Consider the following 22,052-nt stretch of genomic DNA (forward strand, 5'->3'; position numbering starts at 1 on the left):
ACATATGTTCTATCAATATTTTTTCTAAAAAAAAAAATAATGTATACATGTGAATTTAATATTATTTCAGACATGACATATGTTAAAATTGTAAAATAAAATAAAAATTTTATGTATGAATTTAATATCTCAAACATAACATATGTTGTTACTTTAAAAAATATTAAAAAAATTCTACGTGTGAATTTAATATCTCCGACATAACATATGTTAATTTTATCTACGTGTGAGTTTAATATCTCAGACATAACATTATATTACTTAAAAATAAAATATAATAAAAAGTAAAAAATTTCGACATCCCCTTTTTAATAAAGGAGAAATACACAACATTGTTTTGGTAGACTTTATAATTTTAATAAATGGTTATAAATGGTTACAAATAGATTATACATAGGTTATAGATTAATTCATATATTAATTGGTTACAAGTTAATAGTTCATATATTAATGGTAACAAATAAAACATTAATTGTAACCGAAAATCTTAAACGGGATATTCCAATCCACGTTGTTTCCAAAGATCTACAATCACAATATTACAAATTTATTTTCTTGAGATTTTATTGATAGACCACAATGTTAACCAATTTATTAAAGACGATTAAAATATACTCTTAATCATAAAAAGAAAGTACACAATTTTTTTTTGTATAATAAAACGGAAGTACACAACTTTTTTGTATAATATATAATTTTTATAAGTTGGTTACAAAATAGATAATATATTAAATATAGGTTGGTTACAAAAAAAAAGTTATAGATGAAATCCGTGGGCTATATGAAATTACGAATACTTTTAAGAATATCTCAAAAATCCTCTTAAAGATAATATTCCAATGATTTTTACAATTTCCAAAAAAAATCTTAATTATTCCATATATTGTTACACCATATATAGTGTTAGGCATAAAATATACTGTTAGACGTAAAAAGAAATAAAATCTTGGTAATTAATCACACTTAATCGTGATTTCCAAAATTTTATTGTGGATTTCAAAATAAAATCTGACCTAACACCCTTCCAAGCTTTTAATATAAATCAATGTTTCTAAAACCGGACCGGAAGGTGAACCGGAAATCTTTCGGGTTACTGGATCAACAAGTCGGACCGATTGAATTACGGATCAATTAGTTTATTAGTTTGATTATATTTTATGAATATAACATCTACTTTTCTATAAATATATGAACAAAACATACATAGTTAAGTACTAAACAACTAAAATTAAACTTTTAAATGATTAGATAAAATAACTAACTAATTTTTTTATAAATAACAATTTATTTTTAATTTGGTTTGAGTTTAAAGAGTGACCAAAATAAAATATTTTAATTTGAGACCGACAAATTGGTCCGATCCACCGGTTCACGGGTTTTTAGCAAGTTTTTCTGGTTTTTTGCGGGTTTTATTTGTTAGGTTTTTAGAGGTTACCCGGACTGGAATACCTATCAGGTTGTGGTTGGATCAAACCGACCAGCCGATCCTATCCTGGTTAAAAAACATTAATAGAAATTATTCAGATCTCTATTCACCAAAAATACATCTCTCATATTCATAAAAAAAAATAATAATAATAATCGTTTCTCAGTTCACAATATTAAACCGTTTTATGAATTATATTTTATTTTGAAATATTAAAATTATAATACAGATGACGAATTTCAGAGCACAAATCCAAATCTAGTATGAATATAATATCTCAGCCACACAAGTCACACAACATACAGTAAAACATGTGGTCCACAAAATATAGACTCATAATGCCAAAAAGAAAAACTCATACGAGGTAACATAATTTAAAATCATACGAAGAAGAAAAACACAGTTAAATAACTTTAAGTAGCAGACAGAAGAAAAATGGGTCCGTACGTGGTTGAGGTTGACTTTTCGTCACTTTGGCCGATACACTTTTATAAAATATCTTCGTGTGAATTTAACATCTTAGACATGGCATATGTTAATTTAAATATCTCAGACATAACATATATTTTTTATTTTATTTTAAATAAAATCTCTACGTATGAATTTAATATCTCAGACACAACATATTGTATGTTTTAGTTCGTTCAGACTTTAATTCTTAATTCAAGGTTCCTTAATTCACCCTTTCATTTTTACCACACTTATGCTACTCTTGTGTTCCATGCCTCCATATCCTTCCATATAGAGAAAAAGTCGAAAAAATCAAATTTTAGAAAATCAAATCATCTATATAATATTGATATGTTTTCGTGATTGGTCACAGATGTCAAATTAAATCTAAAAATCCCTTTAAAATTTTTAAGACATTTTAGTTATATTTTACATGTTAATTAGTCTCATTAAGTCATTAATCATTACTATAATTTAAGAACAGATGGATGTAAAACTGGAGCAAATATGTATTATATATATGCTTACAAACCTTTTTTATCGGTTATACACATTATCAAGTTGGTCATCCTCTACTTTTAAATGGGACGTAAAGTCTGAAGGAAAAAATGGAAAGTAAAATACTCCAAGCTCTAGCCATAATCGGTTTTAAGGAAAATTTTAAGATAAAAAAATTACTTCATTATCTATACTTAATCAATTAAAATAATTTTTTTTTTCCTTTCAGAAACAAATCATAAAGTATTGAAGAAGATTATATCTTTGCAATTTACTATGTTTTCATACTAAAAATAGCAAAAGAATGGTGGAAATACGAGGTCGTCACTCTTCAGATTTGTATTCTTTTGTTGGAACTGTTCAACGGGACGGACGTTTTTTCGGACTACTTTTCTTGTCTCTTTTCTAAAAATAGAAATGATAAACTCTTATATATTAACAGTCCTTTCACTATACATAAAAACATCATATCAAAAGTTAACTAAGAAAAAAAAGAGATATTAAGAAAGACAATTTTTTATTTTTAAAGAAAGACAAAATATAATGGCTAAGACTGTGAAACTTGTTAGCCTCTTCATCACTATGGTCGTGATGATCTTTTTGTTAATTTTGACAGGTAACTTGCATCATGAGATATTTATATATGAAGATTACTACAAGATATTTTATTTTTCAAGATATGAATACTTGTTTGTTTTTTTTGTTGTTACTATTATTATTTTTCTATTACTTTTAATGCAAGTGCGGCCAAACACAATCGACTTAAACAATCCAACCCCAATTCATTTGTGGTTCAAATAGCATGGAGTATTTTAGTAGTTAAGACCTAAGGGCATCTGCAGCGGCGTATATATCAACCGTCCCACATATTAATTTGATTTAATTTAAATCAAAATGTGATATTTATGGAAGAAACGTTCCTTCGTAGGGGACTTTGTCTACTCCGTCCGTCGAGCCACGTGGAAGGCTGTGAAAACAACAAAAACTCAACCTCTTCTCTCTCTCTCTTCTTTCTCTCTCTTTCCCTTTTTCTGATCTTGAAATTTCCTTCTTTTTTTTAACCGGTGATGATATGTCAGTCGCCGGAGCGATTAACCCCGTAGTTGTTGCACCCACTACTCGCCGCCGTGTCACCGATTCTCTAGACGTAATCTCCGAACGACCCTCGAATCCATCCGATTTCTGCAATACAGTTAACTTACCCGTCGTTGGATCAACGGATTTAGACAGAGGAGGAGATGCGAGTGGCCAAGACTCGTCACCATCTTCCGAGAACTCTTCTTCATCTACTGGATCTCATTACCATCACGATCACCATCACCGATTTTAAATTAAAAATAATATTATTTTTTCCAGGGGACCAATTGTGAAGGACACCAATGCTCATACCATACTTAAGAAACTCTCAAAATAAAATTAAAATAATTGAAGGACCAAATATTGTCCTTCACCGATGCATATGCCCTAACTAAAAAAGAAATATTAATCTTAGCAAAAAGGTGTCAATATTTCAGGNAGGGCATCTGCAGCGGCGTATATATCAACCGTCCCACATATTAATTTGATTTAATTTAAATCAAAATGTGATATTTATGGTAGAAACGTTCCTTCGTAGGGGACTTTGTCTACTCCGTCCGTCGAGCCACGTGGAAGGCTGTGAAAACAACAAAAACTCAACCTCTTCTCTCTCTCTCTTCTTTCTCTCTCTTTCCCTTTTTCTGATCTTGAAATTTCCTTCTTTTTTTTAACCGGTGATGATATGTCAGTCGCCGGAGCGATTAACCCCGTAGTTGTTGCACCCACTACTCGCCGCCGTGTCACCGATTCTCTAGACGTAATCTCCGAACGACCCTCGAATCCATCCGATTTCTGCAATACAGTTAACTTACCCGTCGTTGGATCAACGGATTTAGACAGAGGAGGAGATGCGAGTGGCCAAGACTCGTCACCATCTTCCGAGAACTCTTCTTCATCTACTGGATCTCATTACCATCACGATCACCATCACCGATTTTAAATTAAAAATAATATTATTTTTTCCAGAGGACCAATTGTGAAGGACACCAATGCTCATACCATACTTAAGAAACTCTCAAAATAAAATTAAAATAATTGAAGGACCAAATATTGTCCTTCACCGATGCATATGCCCTAACTAAAAAAGAAATATTAATCTTAGCAAAAAGGTGTCAATATTTCAGGAATACCAAAGATAGAGGGTAAATTAGATCCGCGATGTGTTCCTGTACGAATGAAGCCGCCGCCTGGGACATGTAAGGATCAACTGTGCCTACGAATTTGCCAGGGTTATGATCAACGTGGCCATAAATATGGAAAGTGTAAAGTTACTGCCAAAGAAACATACTGTGAATGCCGCGAATGCTTTTACTGAACCCTGCTCTTGATGCGTCTTTAGTTAAAATTGCATGCTTCCAAAATCTATGGTTTAATTTAATTATATTGATTATTTAATAAGAATCGATGAAGCAATATCGCTGGTTTGGTTACATTGGTATAATTTTGAAAATGTCGGGTAAAAGTTGTAGTCTGACGACATTTCACAGATATGCTCTTGGAATAATATCGGTTTCTTCATTATAATTAATTATTGCATGGTAAATATATCTCTCACACAAGAATTTAGATGGCATCACAAGCCTAATAATAAGCAATTGATGCTCTATGTTTTGATTTTTTTTTAAATGGATGGTTTTTGTTTTGAAATTTATTCAGCAACTAGCTTGGAGCCTAACCCAAAAAGAATTCTTAACTCAGCAACTAGGTTCAAACCCGACCCAAAAAGAATTCCAAGTGCATGTAAAATAAGACGAAGCGAGACTCAAACCTCTAATAAGACATGTATTGAATCACATGGCGACTCATTATGCAATAAAACTTGTCATTCTGAAGGTTTGATATTCGGAAGATGTTATGGAAAAATCGCAACAAAGATATGCGAGTGCACCGGTTGTGTAGGCATATTTCCACCTAGAATTTAAAATATGTTTTCGAATATTATTGAATAACTAATAATACTATTTGATTATTGAATGAATGATGAAATAGTTGCTAAGTTGATTACTCATTACTGTTTGTTGGGTTCTATGGCCAATCATTTTCTTCACATATTATTTAACTATGTGTCATATATATATATATATATATATATAATCTTACTTATATTGTATAATTAATTTACATTTCTCGTGATTGGTCACAATGTCAAATTAAATCTCAAAATCCCTTTTAACTTTTTACATGTTAATTAGTCTCATTAAGTCCTTAATCATTACTATAATAATATATATTTAAGAACAGATGGATGTAAAACTGGAACAAATATGTATTATGCTTACAAACCTTTTTTATCGGCTATACACATTATCAAGTTGGTCACCTCTACTTTTAAATGGGACGTAAAGTGAAAGAAAAAAAATACGAATAGGGTGAGTGAGAGAGAGGGAGAGACGTTTTTATAAACAAAGAGAAAGAAGAGACCAACGCAAGAAAAAACCCTAGCCGCCAGAGAGAGAGAAAACAGGAGAGTCGCCGTTTTTCGTTTTGCTCCGCCTCTCCGGTCGCCTTTCCGGCGTCGGAGAGGGCTCCGTCCTCTAGTTTCTATCCTTTAGTTTCTTTAGTAGCTTCTTTTCTGTCTTCCCCCGTCTCCTTTCGCCGGCGGTTGGGTGGCTCTCGATGGTGGTGTTTCCGGAGATAGCGCAGCGATTGAAGCGAAGCTTCTGTCGGGTGGTAGCTATTGGTGAGGGTTCTGGTGCGACGTTGGAGGACAGCGTCGAATATGTGGCCAGATCTGGTGAATCTAGGTTGACGATGTCGCTTACTGGTTCCGGCGGTTCTGTCTCCGGTGGTTTGTTGGCTTCAATGAGCATTGAGAGATGAAGCTTCTCTTTGACGAGCTTCTGCGTCCGGATTTGGGTTCTTATCCAGATCCTTCCTCTCATTCCAGCCACGGCGGCGTATTGCGTAAGGAGCGGTTTTGTTTTTCAGTCCGACCAAGGTGTGTGTTCTGTAAATCGATGAAAGGGATGTAGCTACTCATTCTTGCACTGTGAGGTGATGATATGCTATTCTGTGTTCCCAATTTTAATCTTAAAAAGCTTACCATTCTAGTTATTAATTGGGTAGATTGGAGATGCATCTTTTCGTCGGTTTTGTCTCGCAACTCTTGGTTGGTTCAGTCGGATGAAATGTCCGCTTTTAGGTTTAAGACTGGAACAGTGAAAGCCGGAGAGACCAAACTCTTCTGATGTTGCGCCTTTGGGTGTTGAAGCTATTGGGACAAGTTTTACATGTCGATCCAGAGGTTCTCATAGCTGGTTTTGATCTTTTTTTCAGTAGTAGTTATTGGCCTTCTTGGTGTTAGTGATTGTTTTCGAGTCATTAGATTATTTTAGGTGGTTTAAGGGATGACTTCACTTTCGAGTTGTGGTGTGTTGTCTATCTTGTTGTGGTTTAAAAAATGCAATGGTTCTCGATTGGGTAGCGTTGGATCCGCTAGTGTTCCAAGATTGTACTTGATCAATCATTGTATTTATTTTGGTCCAAATATTTAGAGGTGAATGTATTGTACCTATGATTTGGTTGTAAGATCTTGGTTAATGAAAAGTTGATGTTGAGCCAAAAAAAAAAAAAATAGGACCTAAAATCTGAAGAAAAAAATGGAAATTAAAAAACTCCAGGCTCCAGCCATAGTCGGTTTTAACTTTTAAGGAAGAATTTTAAAATAAAGCAATTACATAATTATCTATACGTCATCAATTAAAATAAATTTTTTTTTTCCTTTGAGAAACAAATCATAAAGTAGAGTACTGAGTATTGAAGAAGATTATATATATATTTTTAATAAAAAAGAAGATTATATATTTTTGCAAATTAATATGTTTTCATACTAAAAATAGCAAAAGAATACGAGGTCTATCTATCACTCTTCAGATTTGTATTCTTTTGTTGGAACTGTTCAATGGGACGTACGTTTTTCCGGACTACTTTTCTAGTCTCTTTCCTAAAAGTAGCAATGATAAACTCTATATACATAAAAACATCATATTAAAAGTTTACTAAGAAAAAAAAAAGAAGAGATATTAAGAAAGACATTTTTTTACAAAAAAATAGACAAAATATAATGGCTAAGACTGTGAAACTTGGTAGCCTCTTCATCACTATGGTCGTGATGATATTTTTGTTAATTTCGACAGGTAACTTGCATCATGAGATATTATATCTGAAGCTTACTACAAGATGTTTTATTTTTTAAAATATGAATACTCGTTTGTTTTTTGTTTTTGTAATTATTATTATTTTTCTATCACTTTTAAGTTTTAATGCAAGTGCGGCCAAACACAATCGACTTAAACAATCCAACCCCAATTCATTTGTGTTCAAATAGTTAAGACCTGACTAAAAAAGAACTATTAATTTTATCAAAAGGGTGTCAATATTTCAGGAATATCAAAGATAGAGGGTAAATTAGATCCGCGATGTGTTCCTGTACGAATGAAGCCGCCGCCTGGGACATGTAAGGATCAACTGTGCCTACGAATTTGCCAGGGTTTTGAGCAACGTGGCCATAAATATGGAAGGTGTAAAGTTACTGCCAAAGAAAGATACTGTGAATGCCGCGAATGCTTTTACTGAACCCTGCTCTTGATGCGTCTTTAGTTAAAATTGCATGCTTTCAAAATCTATGGTTTAATTTAATTATATTGATTATTTAATAAGAATCGATGAAGCAATATCGCTGGTTTGGTTACATTGGTGTAATTTTGAAAATGTCGGGTAAAAGTTGTAGTCTGACGACATTTCACAGATATGCTCTTGGAATAATATCGGTTTCTTCATTATAATTAATTATTGCATGGTAAATATATCTCTCACACAAGAATTTAGATGGCATCACAAGCCTAATAATAAGCAATTGATGCTCTATGTTTTGATATAATGCAACTAGACGCAGCATGGCCGATCATTGAATTTTGATGGCCTGAAGCATATTTCACTAATTTGATTTTCCATATAAAAACTAATATTTCGTTTTCACTAATATACTCCAATATAGTGAAAAATATTAAAAAGTTATTGAATATTTTAACAATGTAAAACAATCTAATAGCTACGTTAAATAAAATACTTGATTAAATATTGTAATATATAGCAACTAAACTAAATCAAAGATTTGGAAATTTTATTGTTAAAATAGGAATTAAACCAAGAAATAATAAATTAATAGAAAAACTAGATTATGACCCGTGCTAGAACATGGGTTGAAATATAATTTATGTGATTATTTTTTTATTTATATTATAATTTTTATATAAAATATAATTTATGTGATTATTTTTTAAAAAAAATTTGGATAAAACATTATGCAATAAAATTATATGCTAAATATGAAGGCTTAAAAAAAGACACTTATTTTGTAAATTTTATATTGTTAATGATTCTAGATAAGCACCTGTGCTATAACACTGGTTAAATTTATTTTGTAATCTATCTTGTAACCCACTATTTAACTTGTAACCAATCAATCTATCAATTTTGTAATCTATCTTTGGTTAACGTTGTGGTCTATCGATAAAATTTGTGGAAAATGAATTTGTAATACTGTGTTTAAAGATATTTGGAAACAACGTGATATATAGGACTAAAATCTTCCGAAAATACAGTTTAGAATATCCATGACTTTATTCGTTACCATTAATATATCAATTATCAATTTGGAATATCCCTAATATTTAGATGTAACCAATTAATATTAATATATAGATTAATCTATAACCTATCTATAACCTATTTGTAACCACTTAGTGAAAATATAAAGTCTACAAAAACTATGTTGTGTACTTCCCTTTTATTAAAAAGGGGATTCGACTACTCCAACAAAAGAGAAAGAACAAAAAAAAATGAAAAGAAGAAGGAAGAAACTGTAGGGCTTAAAGATTTGAACCAATGATATCCTATTTAATTGCACAATACTTAACTAACTGACCTATCCAAACTCTTTAGGATCTATTCCTAAAACATTTATTATAACAAGTGGCCTAAGGCCATCATTAACGGGGCAACACTTCATGTGTTCTAAGCCCGTTTAAAATATAAAAAATTGGAATAGTGGACTAAGATCAATATTTTGGGTCTTAAACTAGAACAGTTTTAAGCTCAGTTCTCGCTTACGTGTCTAAGCCTATTTTTTTAACATATGATCTTAACAACTGATCTTACATTATTTTCACTATATATTTAATCTAAGAACACAAAAAAAGTTCCTCCATTAATGATGCCCTAAAGCAAATGCTTGGACTGCTTTATGGGTGGGCCGGCCCTGAGACACAGACAACACATAAGTAGCATGGGTAGTCATGGGTGTTCGGGTATCGGTTCGGGTTCGGTTCATGTATTTCGGGTTTATAAATTATGGAATCATTCAGGTATTTTAGAAATATCGGTTCGGGTTCGGTTCGAGTTTTTTCGGATTTGGTTCGGTTCGGGTAATTTTTTTAATTACCGAGATATATCCTATATTTTGTAGTTTTGGTTCGGTACAAGTATTTTTTACCCGTTTGGAACCAAAATACCCATATATATATATATATATCTATAGTACCCTAATTATAAATTGAAAACTAGATCAAATTTCATGAAATTATAAGTAAAAAATCATACCAAAGTACTTAAACAAAGCAAAATAAGCAAGAAAAATATAATCCTTAAACATAATAATCCAAAACATAAATAAGTAGTAGAGTAGTAATATCCAAAATCAAATTCAAAAATCTTATAAAAGCTAGAGTTATTGAGAAAATTCAAAGAAACATCAAACATCCAAATAAGAGAATCAATCAATGAAAAGTACTAAACTCCCGTTATAAACCAAGCATCAAGATTAAATGGACTTACCTTTGAATGAGTCTTAGACGTCTCTGTAAGAGGAGACGAAGAGAAGAAATTAGTATATACACATATGTTCGGATATATTTGGGTAATAATTGAGTATCGGATATTACCTGAACCGAACCGATACCCAAAAATATTTACAATCAAGATCCAATTAGTATAATGTAGAAGATTCATACCCGATCCTAACCGGAGTTTTTCGGTTCGATTCCAATACGAATATTTTGGATCGAGTATTTTGCCCAGGCCTACGTGCACTGATGTGTTTCCTTCAAAACGTCCATGTTTCAAAACAAACCAATGAAGCAAAACTCCCAACATCAAATCGAACCATGAAGGTCCCCACAAAGCAGCAAAGAAGTGATTAAGAGCAAATTTATCGGGAGTTCTTAATTTTTTAATGGATTAATTGTGTACTGTTTGGAATATAAGAACCCATGATCTCTTAGATAAAATTTTCTCTTTTATTGGTAGGTTCTTTTTTTGGGTCTCTTATTTTTGAAAATATTGTTTTTTAAAATTTTAAAAATTTAAATAGAACAGAAGTGGTATATATGTGTAAACATTTAAGATTTTATAAAATTAGAAAATATTGCATTTTAATTAATTTTCAAATATACAAAACATAATAAAAACATTATGGTGCAAGAAATAACTTCTTATTAACAATCTTGACCAATTCTCCTAACAAGTTTTTCTCTGCAACTTGATGGTGCAAATAATCTCCACAGTTCATCACTAATGTCTCCAAAAGCTATTAACAGAATAATACACATAGAGAGTTAAGGAGAGAGTAAAAAACAATGCACATAATAAATCGGCCGAGTAACCAAAAATTGACTACAAACATCATATACCATAAGAACAAGTAGTTGAACACTAGGACTCTTATGCTGTAGCCTCTTCTTAACAGCTTTAACTACATCTTTCGAAAACCAATAGACGCAAAAACCGTTAATCGCAGATGCGAAGTAAACTACAAATCAAAGAACTAAAACTGCGACTAATCCCATTGATGGAGGCAATGATTACCTGCGACTAATCCCATTGATGGAGGCAATGATTTCAGCAGCCTGATAAGCTCTTTGTGTAATGGAAGGCCAAAGCCAACAGTTTCGATCACAAGCTCCCATTGCCTTTAACTCTAACGCAGCTCTCACAGTCTGCTTCTTACCTTTATCTGATAATCCGCTATCAACCGGGTTTTGTTGATGATCCCCAAGCTTTCGTAATCAGATTTCCCAGCTCTCACCATAAGGAGAGTCTTGAACAGGTCTCGGCGGGTAATAATCTGCGGCGACGGCGATGATAACATAAATCCAAACCCTTCATCTGATTCCAGCTCCTTCGATTCGAAACCTTCAAGCTTCTGATTCCAAATTTTTCACGTTTCGGGGATTCAATCGCAACCGAGAGAGAGAGAGGAAAAAAGAAATAAATCGAGCAGGATTTTTTTTTCTTTATATATTATTGTTTCGACCAATAGAATGGCGACACGTATCGCCCCTTAAACCATAAATCAGTCTCTTAATTTTTCATTTTTTTCGTTTCTGATTAATTTTTCATTTCTGATTAATTTTTTTTGGCAAAAAACTAAGAACTCTCATATAAACCCCCAATAAACAAGGTCTAAAAGCACTATGTGGTTCTAGTATTATCATGCATATTATATCCTTGAGACATCTTTTTTACGAATGATCCTATTTTTTCTTATGTCTTAAAATAGAATTGTAAATTATTTATAAACAAATCTGTTAGTGTATAAGTCTTACCTACAAAAGGAAGCCACATCTAATTTCACTTTTTCGATTACTTCCTCTTACTTAAGGATTGGTTGTATTTGTATGTTTATTGTTGATAGCTTATGTAATCTTTGATTCACGTTAATAAAGTAAGATGTTAAAAAAAAAAAAAAACAATACCACATACATAAATATTCCATTAAAAAAAAAAAAAAAAAAAAGACAGTAAAAAGACGAAAAATGGCCAATAAAATAAAACACTTTTGTGATGACCATCACCATATATATTGATATCAACAGGTAATAAACATTATAATAACATATGAGTTTCGATTCTTTTAATTGTTTTTATCTGCATTTGTGTTTTGAATTTTGATTAAACAATTTACCAAACAATTAACTAGCGATGTTTTGTAAAATGTATAGTTTTCCTTTGAAATATATTAATTTTAGTGAATTTATTAAAATCCAAACAAAATAAGACTTTAAGTCTTCTTCTTCTTTTGTCACTCTCCACACAGCTAAAGAGAGAGCCTTTGCAAAACACGATGAGCGACTCTAGGGTTCTCTTAGCGGGTGATCAGGATGCGACGATGACCGACAGTGGAGAGCAGGGTCGGCCGCCGGGAGATCCGCCCGATGACTCACGTACATGGGTGCAGAGGGTGGTCGGAGGAAGTACGAGTGGGATGCCGGTGTCGGAGAGACTTTTGGATGAGGCTTTTGTTTCGGAGAGAGTACGTCTTGATTTCCCAAATGGGGAAGATGGCGAGCCGGTGATTACGATCGGTGATGAGGTGTTGGAGGAAATGCACGGGATGTGGAAGAACTGTATGATTGTTAAGGTGTTGGGTCGTCATATCTCTATATCGGTGCTGAGTAGGAAACTGAGGGAGATGTGAAAACCAAAAGGAGTGATGCATGTTATGGATCTTCCACGACAGTTTGTTCTTGTTCGTTTCGAGGCGGAGGATGAGTATTTGGCGGCGTTGACAGGAGGCCCGTGGAAGGTTTTTGGGAGTTATCTCATGGTGAAGGCGTGGTCACCAGATTTTGATCCGCTCAAGGATGAGATAGTAACTACTCCGGTCTGGGTTCGGTTGTCGGATATTCCGTTTAGTTACTATCACAAAAATTTCCTCATGAGCATTGCACGGGGTTTGGGAAGACCAATCAAGGTGGATGTGACGACGTTGCAGTTCGAGAGGGCTCGTTTTGCCCGGGTGTGTGTCGAGGTGAATCTCAAGAGGCCATTAAAGGGAACGGTGCTAATCAACGGAGAGAGATATTTTGTCTCGTATGAAGGGCTATCCGCTATTTGTTCTCAATGTGGTCTTTATGGGCACCTGGTTCACGCATGTCCCCGGGGAAGGACAACGGAGCCGGTGGTGGCACCGGGAGCTACTGTGGGAACAGAAGTTAGTGTACCTAAGGATGGAGGGGATGGGTTCACGGTGGTTCGGCGGCAGGGGACACGATCAGAGCAAGTGAATAAGGCGGTGATGTTCACGGCGGGGAGCTCACGCCCGGTTTTGGAAAGTAGGACCAAGGGAATCCCGGAAAATCATCAAATGGCGAATATTACGGTATCTAATCCTTTTGGAAGTTTGGGAGATGAGAATATCTCTGCGGATATGACTGAGGTCGGGATTTCAGGGGATGCGAATAAGGAAAATGTGTGTTATAGGAATGATGCACGTAAGGAAGGGAGTCTGGTTTTGGCAAAGGGTGGCAAACCAGTGGGCTTTGCTGAGAAAGGGAAATTAGGCCCAAAAGGTGGTGTGAAGGAAAAACGGGCCTCAGGAGGGAAGAAATTGGATCCACGTGTAGCTACAGGTAAGCAGGCTAATACTAACAGGCCTGCTAGGGGGTTAGTATTCGGCCCAACAAGAGGGGAAGTAGAGTTGTCTAAATCGGGGAAGAGGTTACGAATGGAGAGCAGTGTTATGGGGAGATCGGGAGAAGACCTTAATCGAGCTCTGATGGAGATTCCGGTGGTTGTGGATCCGGGTCCAAATGATGCGAGAGGATTGGCGGGTACACAACTGTTGGCGACGGAGCTCAATGGTATGGAGATTGCGGATAGGGCGGGATTGCCGGCGGAGGCGGAGATCCCTCGGGCTGTCTAAAGTTGGTCCCCGGTGGTTCGCTACCTGTATTGTAAGTTAATGATGAATATATTGCTATGGAATTGCCGGGGGGCAAATAAACCTAACTTCCGGAGATCAATCCGGTATATGATGAAGAAGTTTCATACAGATATGTTAGCGTTGTTTGAAACACATGCGAGTGGGGATCGAGCTAGTAGTATCTGTTATGGCTTGGGGTTTGCTAATTCGTTTCGGGTAGAAGCAGTAGGGCAGAGTGGTGGACTATGGTTGCTATGGCGATCGGAGGTGGGTGAAGTGAGCATTGTAGAGTCTTCAGATCAATTCATTCATGCGAAAGTTACGAATGGAGAGATGGTAGTTCATGTGGTGGTTGTGTATGCGGCTCCCACAGCTAATCGTAGAAGTGGGCTGTGGGCAAAGCTGGCGGAGGTGGTACGTGGAGTCACTGAACCTTTGATCATAGGGGGTGACTTCAATACTATCGTCAGGCTAGATGAGAGAACAGGGGGAAATGGTCGCTTGTCCTCTGATTCTATTGAGTTTGGTGATTGGATTAATGATGCATCCCTCATTGACATGGGGTTTAAGGGCAGTAAGTTCACCTGGAGGCGAGGGCGTGTGGTGAATACTTATATTGCTAAGCGGTTGGACAGGGTCCTGTGCTGTCCCCAAGCGCGTTTACAATGGCATGAGGCAGTGGTCACGCATCTCCCATTCCTGGCTTCTGATCATACGCCTTTATATGTTCAGTTACAACCTGAAGTTTGCGGGAATCCACAGCGAAGACCTTTTCGCTTTGAGGCTGCTTGGATGAAGCATAATGGTTTTCAAGAGCTGTTGTCCAATTTGTGGGATAGCACCGTCTCTACTCTGGTTGCTTTGGACAGGTTAAGAGTTAAACTTAAGCAGTGGAACAGAGAGGTGTTTGGAGACATTCAAAAAAGAAAGGAGGGGTTGTTCAACAAGATTAAGATGGTCCAAGATCAGTTAGAGGGTCGGCAATCAGATGCTTTGTTACAAAGGGAACAAGATTTATTACAGGAGCTTGAGGTTGTGTTGGAACAGGAGGAGATGGTGTGGTATCAAAAATCTCGAGAGAAAGTCATCACTCTGGGGGATCGGAATACCAAGTTTTTCCACACATCAACTATAATTTGGAGACGACAGAACCGCATTGATATGTTGCGGGATGAGGAAGGTCGGTGGGTGTCAGATATGCAGGATCTGGAGAGTTTAGCAACTTCTTTTTACAAGCGGCTTTATTCGATGGATGATGTTGAGCAGGAGGTGAGCAGTTTACCACCAACAGGGTTTCTTCAGTTATCACATGCAGAAACTTTAGCTTTGAATAAGCCGTTTACAGCTGCTGAGATTGATTGGTCGGGTCGGTGAGAAGCATGGGGAGATATAAGGCGCCAGGGCCTGATGGATATCAACCGGTCTTCTATCAGCAATGCTGGGAGGTTGTTGGTCCGTCGCTTATTCGGTTCGTGTTAGATTTTTTTGAAACAGGCGTGTTGCCTAAAGAAACTAATGATGCTTTAGTGGTGTTGATTGCTAAAGTGCTTAAGCCGGAGAGGATGTCTCAGTTTCGACCTATAAGTTTGTGTAATGTCTTGTTCAAGACTATTACTAAAACAATGGTGATGCGGCTCCAGAAGGTGATGCCTAAGCTAATTGGTCCAGCACAAGCGAGCTTTATACCGGGTAGGCTAAGTACAGACAACATTGTGGTGGTTCAGGAAGCGATACACTCTATGATTCGCAAGAAAAGGCGTAAAGGATGGATGCTACTTAAGCTTGATCTTGAGAAAGCTTATGATCGCATAAGGTGGGACTATCTGGAGGACACTCTCATGGTGGCTGGTTTGTCAGAAAATTGGCGGAGGTGGATCATGCAGTGTGTGACTGGCCCATCGATGACAGTACTTTGGAATGGGGAGAAGACTGAGCCATTTACACCAGCTAGGGGGTTGCGTCAGGGTGACCCTTTGTCCCCATATTTGTTTGTGATGTGTCTTGAACGGTTATGTCATCTCATTGAAATGGCAGTGGACTCAAAGGATTGGAAGCCCATTAGTATATCTCGAGGGGGGCCTAAATTGTTTCACATTTGTTTTGCGGATGACCTCATCCTTTTGGCTGAAGCTTCGGTGGCTCAAGTACGGGTTATTCGAAAAGTTTTGGAACGGTTTTGTGTGGCATCGGGTCAGAAGGTGAGCTTGGAGAAGTCGAAGATCTTCTTCTCTAATAATGTGAGCCGAGATTTGGAGAATTTAATTAGTGATGAAAGTGGAATCAAGTCAACAAGGGATCTGGGCAAATATCTTGGGATGCCAGTTCTCCATAAAAGACTTAATAAGGAGACGTTTGGGGAGATACTCCAAAGGGTTTCGTCAAAGCTTTCAGGTTGGAAGGGACGCTTCCTGAGCTTTGCAGGAAGGTTAACCTTAACTAAGGCGGTACTGTTGTCGATCCCGGTCCATTCCATGAGCACCATCTACTTACCACGGTCCACACTGGCAAAGCTAGATCAATTATCGAGAACCTTTCTGTGGGGTGGTACAGTGGACAAAAGAAAGCAACACCTTATTTCTTGGCATAGGGTTTGTAAACCAAAGAAGGAAGGGGGGTTGGGGATTCGGTCTTCTCTAGAGATGAATAAGGCGCTTCTTGGTAAGTTGGGATGGCGTCTCCTTCAGGACAAAGAGAGCCTATGGGCAAAGGTTTTAAGATCAAAATACAAAGTTGGTGATGTTCATGATGCATCGTGGCTGGTGGTGAAGGGCACGTGGTCATCTACCTGGCGTAGTGTAAGCGTCGGGTTGAGAGAGGTGGTTATACCAGGATTGGGTTGGGTTCTAGGAGATGGCAAGGCGGTTAGGTTTTGGAGTGATAAATGGCTCCCTAATACTGGTCCCATTCATGCGGAGATTGGAGGTTTACCACTAGGTTTTGAGGATATTCGGGTCCGAGACTTGTGGAGAAATGGTACGGGGTGGCATCTTGCTAATATTTTGCCATTTACCTCTGACGCTACACGGTTGAAGCTTGGTGCGATCGTGGTGGATACAGTTACAGGGGCACCAGATAGGTTATCTTGGTCAGAAATGGCAGATGGTAGATTTACAGTGAAATCCGCATATGCTTTTGTGACACAGGATGACACGCCACGACAGGATATGGAAAAATTATTTGCGTGTGTATGGAGGGTGAAGGGTTCTGAGCGAGTTCGCTGCTTTCTCTGGCTAGTTGTGAATCAAGCAATAATGACAAATGTGGAGAGGTTTCGGCGCCATTTGTGTGATATGAATATCTGCTCTGTTTGCGGGAGCGCCGAGGAGACCATCTTACATGTGTTACGAGACTGCCCTGCGATGGAGGGGGTGTGGCGGAGGATAGTGCCCCAAGGGAAAGTCTATGCGTTCTTTAATGCTTCTCTACTCGAATGGCTCTATGGGAACTTATGTGAAAACGTTGAGCGAGAGAACTACTCATGGGCTACGTTATTTGCGGTAGCAGTTTGGTGGAGTTGGAAATGGAGATGCAGGGATATCTTTGGGAGTGAGCGAAGATTCCGGGATCGGGTACAGTTTCTTAAGGATTTGACGGGGGAGGTATATGCAGCTTACCAAGTAGAGAGGGGTGAAGTACAGAGGGTGGCGCGCGAGGTGAGATGGATTAAGTGGCTGTTGCCGAGTGTGGGATGGGTTAAATTGAACACAGACGGGGCTTCTCATGGCAATCCGGGGTTAGCTACTGCAGCTGGTGTTTTGCGAGATGGTAATGGGGATTGGCTTGGTGGTTTCGTTTTGAATATAGGCATGTGCTCGGCCCCGTTAGCGGAACTTTGGGGAGTTTATTATGGCCTATATACTGCTTGGGAGAAGGGTGTTACGCGGGTTGAGTTAGAGGTGGATTCAGAGATGGTGGTGGGTTTTCTTACGACAGGGATTGGGGATTCCCACCCGCTGTCCTTCCTAGTACGTCTGTGCTATGGCTTCATATCGAGGGACTGGATAGTCCGTATTAGTCATGTGTATAGGGAAGCTAATCGTCTTGCCGATGGATTAGCAAACTATGCGTTTACGTTGCCTGTAGGTTTTTCTTCCTTTGCTGTTTGTCTGGAGCCTGTCCGGTCTATTTTGTTAGAGGACGTCATGGGTTGTGCGCAACATCGTCATGTTCCTGTGTAATTGTTTTTTTTCTTTATTAATAAATGGGAGGCCTAGTCTCCCCTTTTCACACCAAAAAAAAAACAAAACAAGACTTCTTAGGTCAATATTTTCATTCTTCCATGTTATAAAGCCTTGCGAGAGCTCCCGAATTTCAACTTGGAATGTGACGTTGATTCTTCCAGGACGTTAGACTCGTCGTGTTTACGTTCGTTCTGCGGTCCCAGCCTAACTTCATTCCCGGGAGTAGAATATCCGTCGGGAAATCGAAGCTCTGCCACAGAAATCCAGCTGCGAGTTGTTGCCGGAACATGAAATTACCGTTATCGAGAAGCTCTGGAACAATGCGTTGGTTATTAATCTGGATTTTCAGTTTCGGTGACTTCCACACAGTCCCACCAGATTGATCGCGCAGGACAAGGGTTGAGGAAGAGGACAAGAATCTGAGGGTTGCTGTTGAATTGTATAAAGGATTTTGTCTGTTAGCCAGCCATACAACTATCTCGGGGGATCTCTTGTACCAGATTCCGAGATACCAACCATCTACATCCGGAACACTTGTTGCGGCTTTGAAGAGACCGAGTTCAAATATCTCACCAGGGGATACTATATTATCTTCTCCGTCTCCGAGCCTCATCACCGTGTAAGACAAGGTAGTACCAAAAAGAAAAAATGGTAAAGTAGTGAAGAAGATGAATGTGTAATGAGTTAAACTCATCGTTTGTTGTGCTTTAGTTTTCTCTCTTCAAATCACATATATATATATATATATATATATATATATTCTTCTTCTCCTCCTCCTTATTTGGTTAAATTCAAATCTAAATTAAATTAGCCGACCAAAAATTAAATATGCATCATTTCGGCGACTAAATTAATTATTACCATTTCCTTTTTGTTGATCCATTCCTATACAACACATGTTAAGATATATATCTAACTTCCACAGTCCACATGGAGAGGCTAGCTAGATGAGCTGCAAAGTCATGCCCTAGGGCTCCTTGAACGATACTTNTTCCTGTGTAATTGTTTTTTTTCTTTATTAATAAATGGGAGGCCTAGTCTCCCCTTTTCACACCAAAAAAAAAACAAAACAAGACTTCTTAGGTCAATATTTTCATTCTTCCATGTTATAAAGCCTTGCGAGAGCTCCCGAATTTCAACTTGGAATGTGACGTTGATTCTTCCAGGACGTTAGACTCGTCGTGTTTACGTTCGTTCTGCGGTCCCAGCCTAACTTCATTCCCGGGAGTAGAATATCCGTCGGGAAATCGAAGCTCTGCCACAGAAATCCAGCTGCGAGTTGTTGCCGGAACATGAAATTACCGTTATCGAGAAGCTCTGGAACAATGCGTTGGTTATTAATCTGGATTTTCAGTTTCGGTGACTTCCACACAGTCCCACCAGATTGATCGCGCAGGACAAGGGTTGAGGAAGAGGACAAGAATCTGAGGGTTGCTGTTGAATTGTATAAAGGATTTTGTCTGTTAGCCAGCCATACAACTATCTCGGGGGATCTCTTGTACCAGATTCCGAGATACCAACCATCTACATCCGGAACACTTGTTGCGGCTTTGAAGAGACCGAGTTCAAATATCTCACCAGGGGATACTATATTATCTTCTCCGTCTCCGAGCCTCATCACCGTGTAAGACAAGGTAGTACCAAAAAGAAAAAATGGTAAAGTAGTGAAGAAGATGAATGTGTAATGAGTTAAACTCATCGTTTGTTGTGCTTTAGTTTTCTCTCTTCAAATCACATATATATATATATATATATATATATATATTCTTCTTCTCCTCCTCCTTATTTGGTTAAATTCAAATCTAAATTAAATTAGCCGACCAAAAATTAAATATGCATCATTTCGGCGACTAAATTAATTATTACCATTTCCTTTTTGTTGATCCATTCCTATACAACACATGTTAAGATATATATCTAACTTCCACAGTCCACATGGAGAGGCTAGCTAGATGAGCTGCAAAGTCATGCCCTAGGGCTCCTTGAACGATACTTCCTCTGTCTCATGAAGATTGATGTTTTGAGACTTTCACACATATTAAGAAATTTTTAGTTTTTATTTGTAAATTAATTTATAATTACTTTTTGGTAGAGAGAGAAAATATAAACCAATAACAATTTAAATATTTGAAATGATTACTTCTTGAAGTTTACAAAACATCAATCTTTGTGGGACAAAAATAAATTCCAAAACATCAATCTTTGTGAGACAGAGGGAGTATTATTAACTTTCTTGTCTTTCTCTCTCTTTTTTTGTTAGTCTTGCTTTTGTGATTTTCTTGAGGGAATATAATGAGCAAAGTCAAGCATTTCATTTTCATCTGCGCTACGCCTACGTACCCGTTACATGCTATTTAAGGTATAAAAAAGATATATTAGTCAGCCTGATCAGTTCTTCGTTATTCTGAGAAACAGAGGTAACTCAAGACGAAGATTAGTGGGCCGGGGATGAGTGGTTGGTTTCTTGTTTACTTGTGTGTACAAAAACCATTGGTTCGGAATCACCAAACACTAGACATGTTCTAAAAAGAGGAAAGTACTCTCTAGTTGAGCAACTTCAAATTAAAATAGAATCAATAGATCAATCTCTTCCAGCTCTCTTCCGATTTTCATTACCCAGGAAAACCTACGTTGATTGCAGCAGTAAGTTGCAGAGATGGATGTAATTACAATATCTCTGTAATTGTTTCTGACACTCTCTTTTTTTTTAATCCTTCAAAATTAAATTCCACCTTTAAAGGTGTGATTTTCTCAGTCACATTTTTTAACTAACAAAATATAAAAGGTCTCTTAGAAATTAGAATCATTCAAAGTAGTGTTTTTCTACAAAAATGATAATATTTTGAATAACAATAGATTTTAAGTGAGTTTTACAAATAATTGATTGAATAACAAGAGATTAGTATATGAGTGACTGAGAGCAAAATATGGTCCTAAATTTGTTCTCCTTCCTTAGTCCTTATAACCTTTTTTTCACAAAAACTAGTATATTTGCTTATATCCTAAAATAGAAATGTAAAGTTATCTATATATGATTAAATCATTAGTATTCTGTTTTACAAAAGAAATATAAAAAAAAACGAAAGATAGTAAAAAGACGATAAAAATGACCCAAGTAAGACATGTAAGGTTCATCACGTTTGTGATGATCATCACCATATTGATTTCAACAGGTAATAAACATTAATTATAGCAATGAATCTCATTTTTTTTTTTATTGTTTGTCTCCATTTTTGTTTTGAGTGTTGATTAAACACTCTAAGCCAAACAATTAACTAGAGATATTTTGAAAAATGGCCAAAAACGTGAGATTTGTTAATTTCATTAATCTTGTGATTGTTTTCACCATATTAATTTCACCTTTCAACAGGTAGACATTATGATATTTGTGTTGGGTTTTACCTTTGTGTTAAAGAAGAATTGCATATTTGGCATTTTACAAAATTTCGTTTGAAATGATTACTATTAATTATTTCAGTGGAACCAAAACCAAATCCTTAATTTGAAGCCAAAAAAACCTTTGGTGCCGCCACCACCACCGAAAGCTAAACCACCACCAATATGTGGTACAGCACGAATGAGACCGCCGCCTGGGACATGTAATAAACCAAATGGAGACAGATTGTGCCAAAAAGTTTGCTTGGGTCCACGTTTAATGGCTTATCCTTACGGAAAATGTAGTGCAGATAAAAAAATACTGCAGATGCCATATTTGTCG

The sequence above is a fragment of the Camelina sativa genome, chromosome 12, assembly GCF_000633955.1.
Source record: "Camelina sativa cultivar DH55 chromosome 12, Cs, whole genome shotgun sequence".
NCBI lineage: Eukaryota > Viridiplantae > Streptophyta > Magnoliopsida > Brassicales > Brassicaceae > Camelina > Camelina sativa.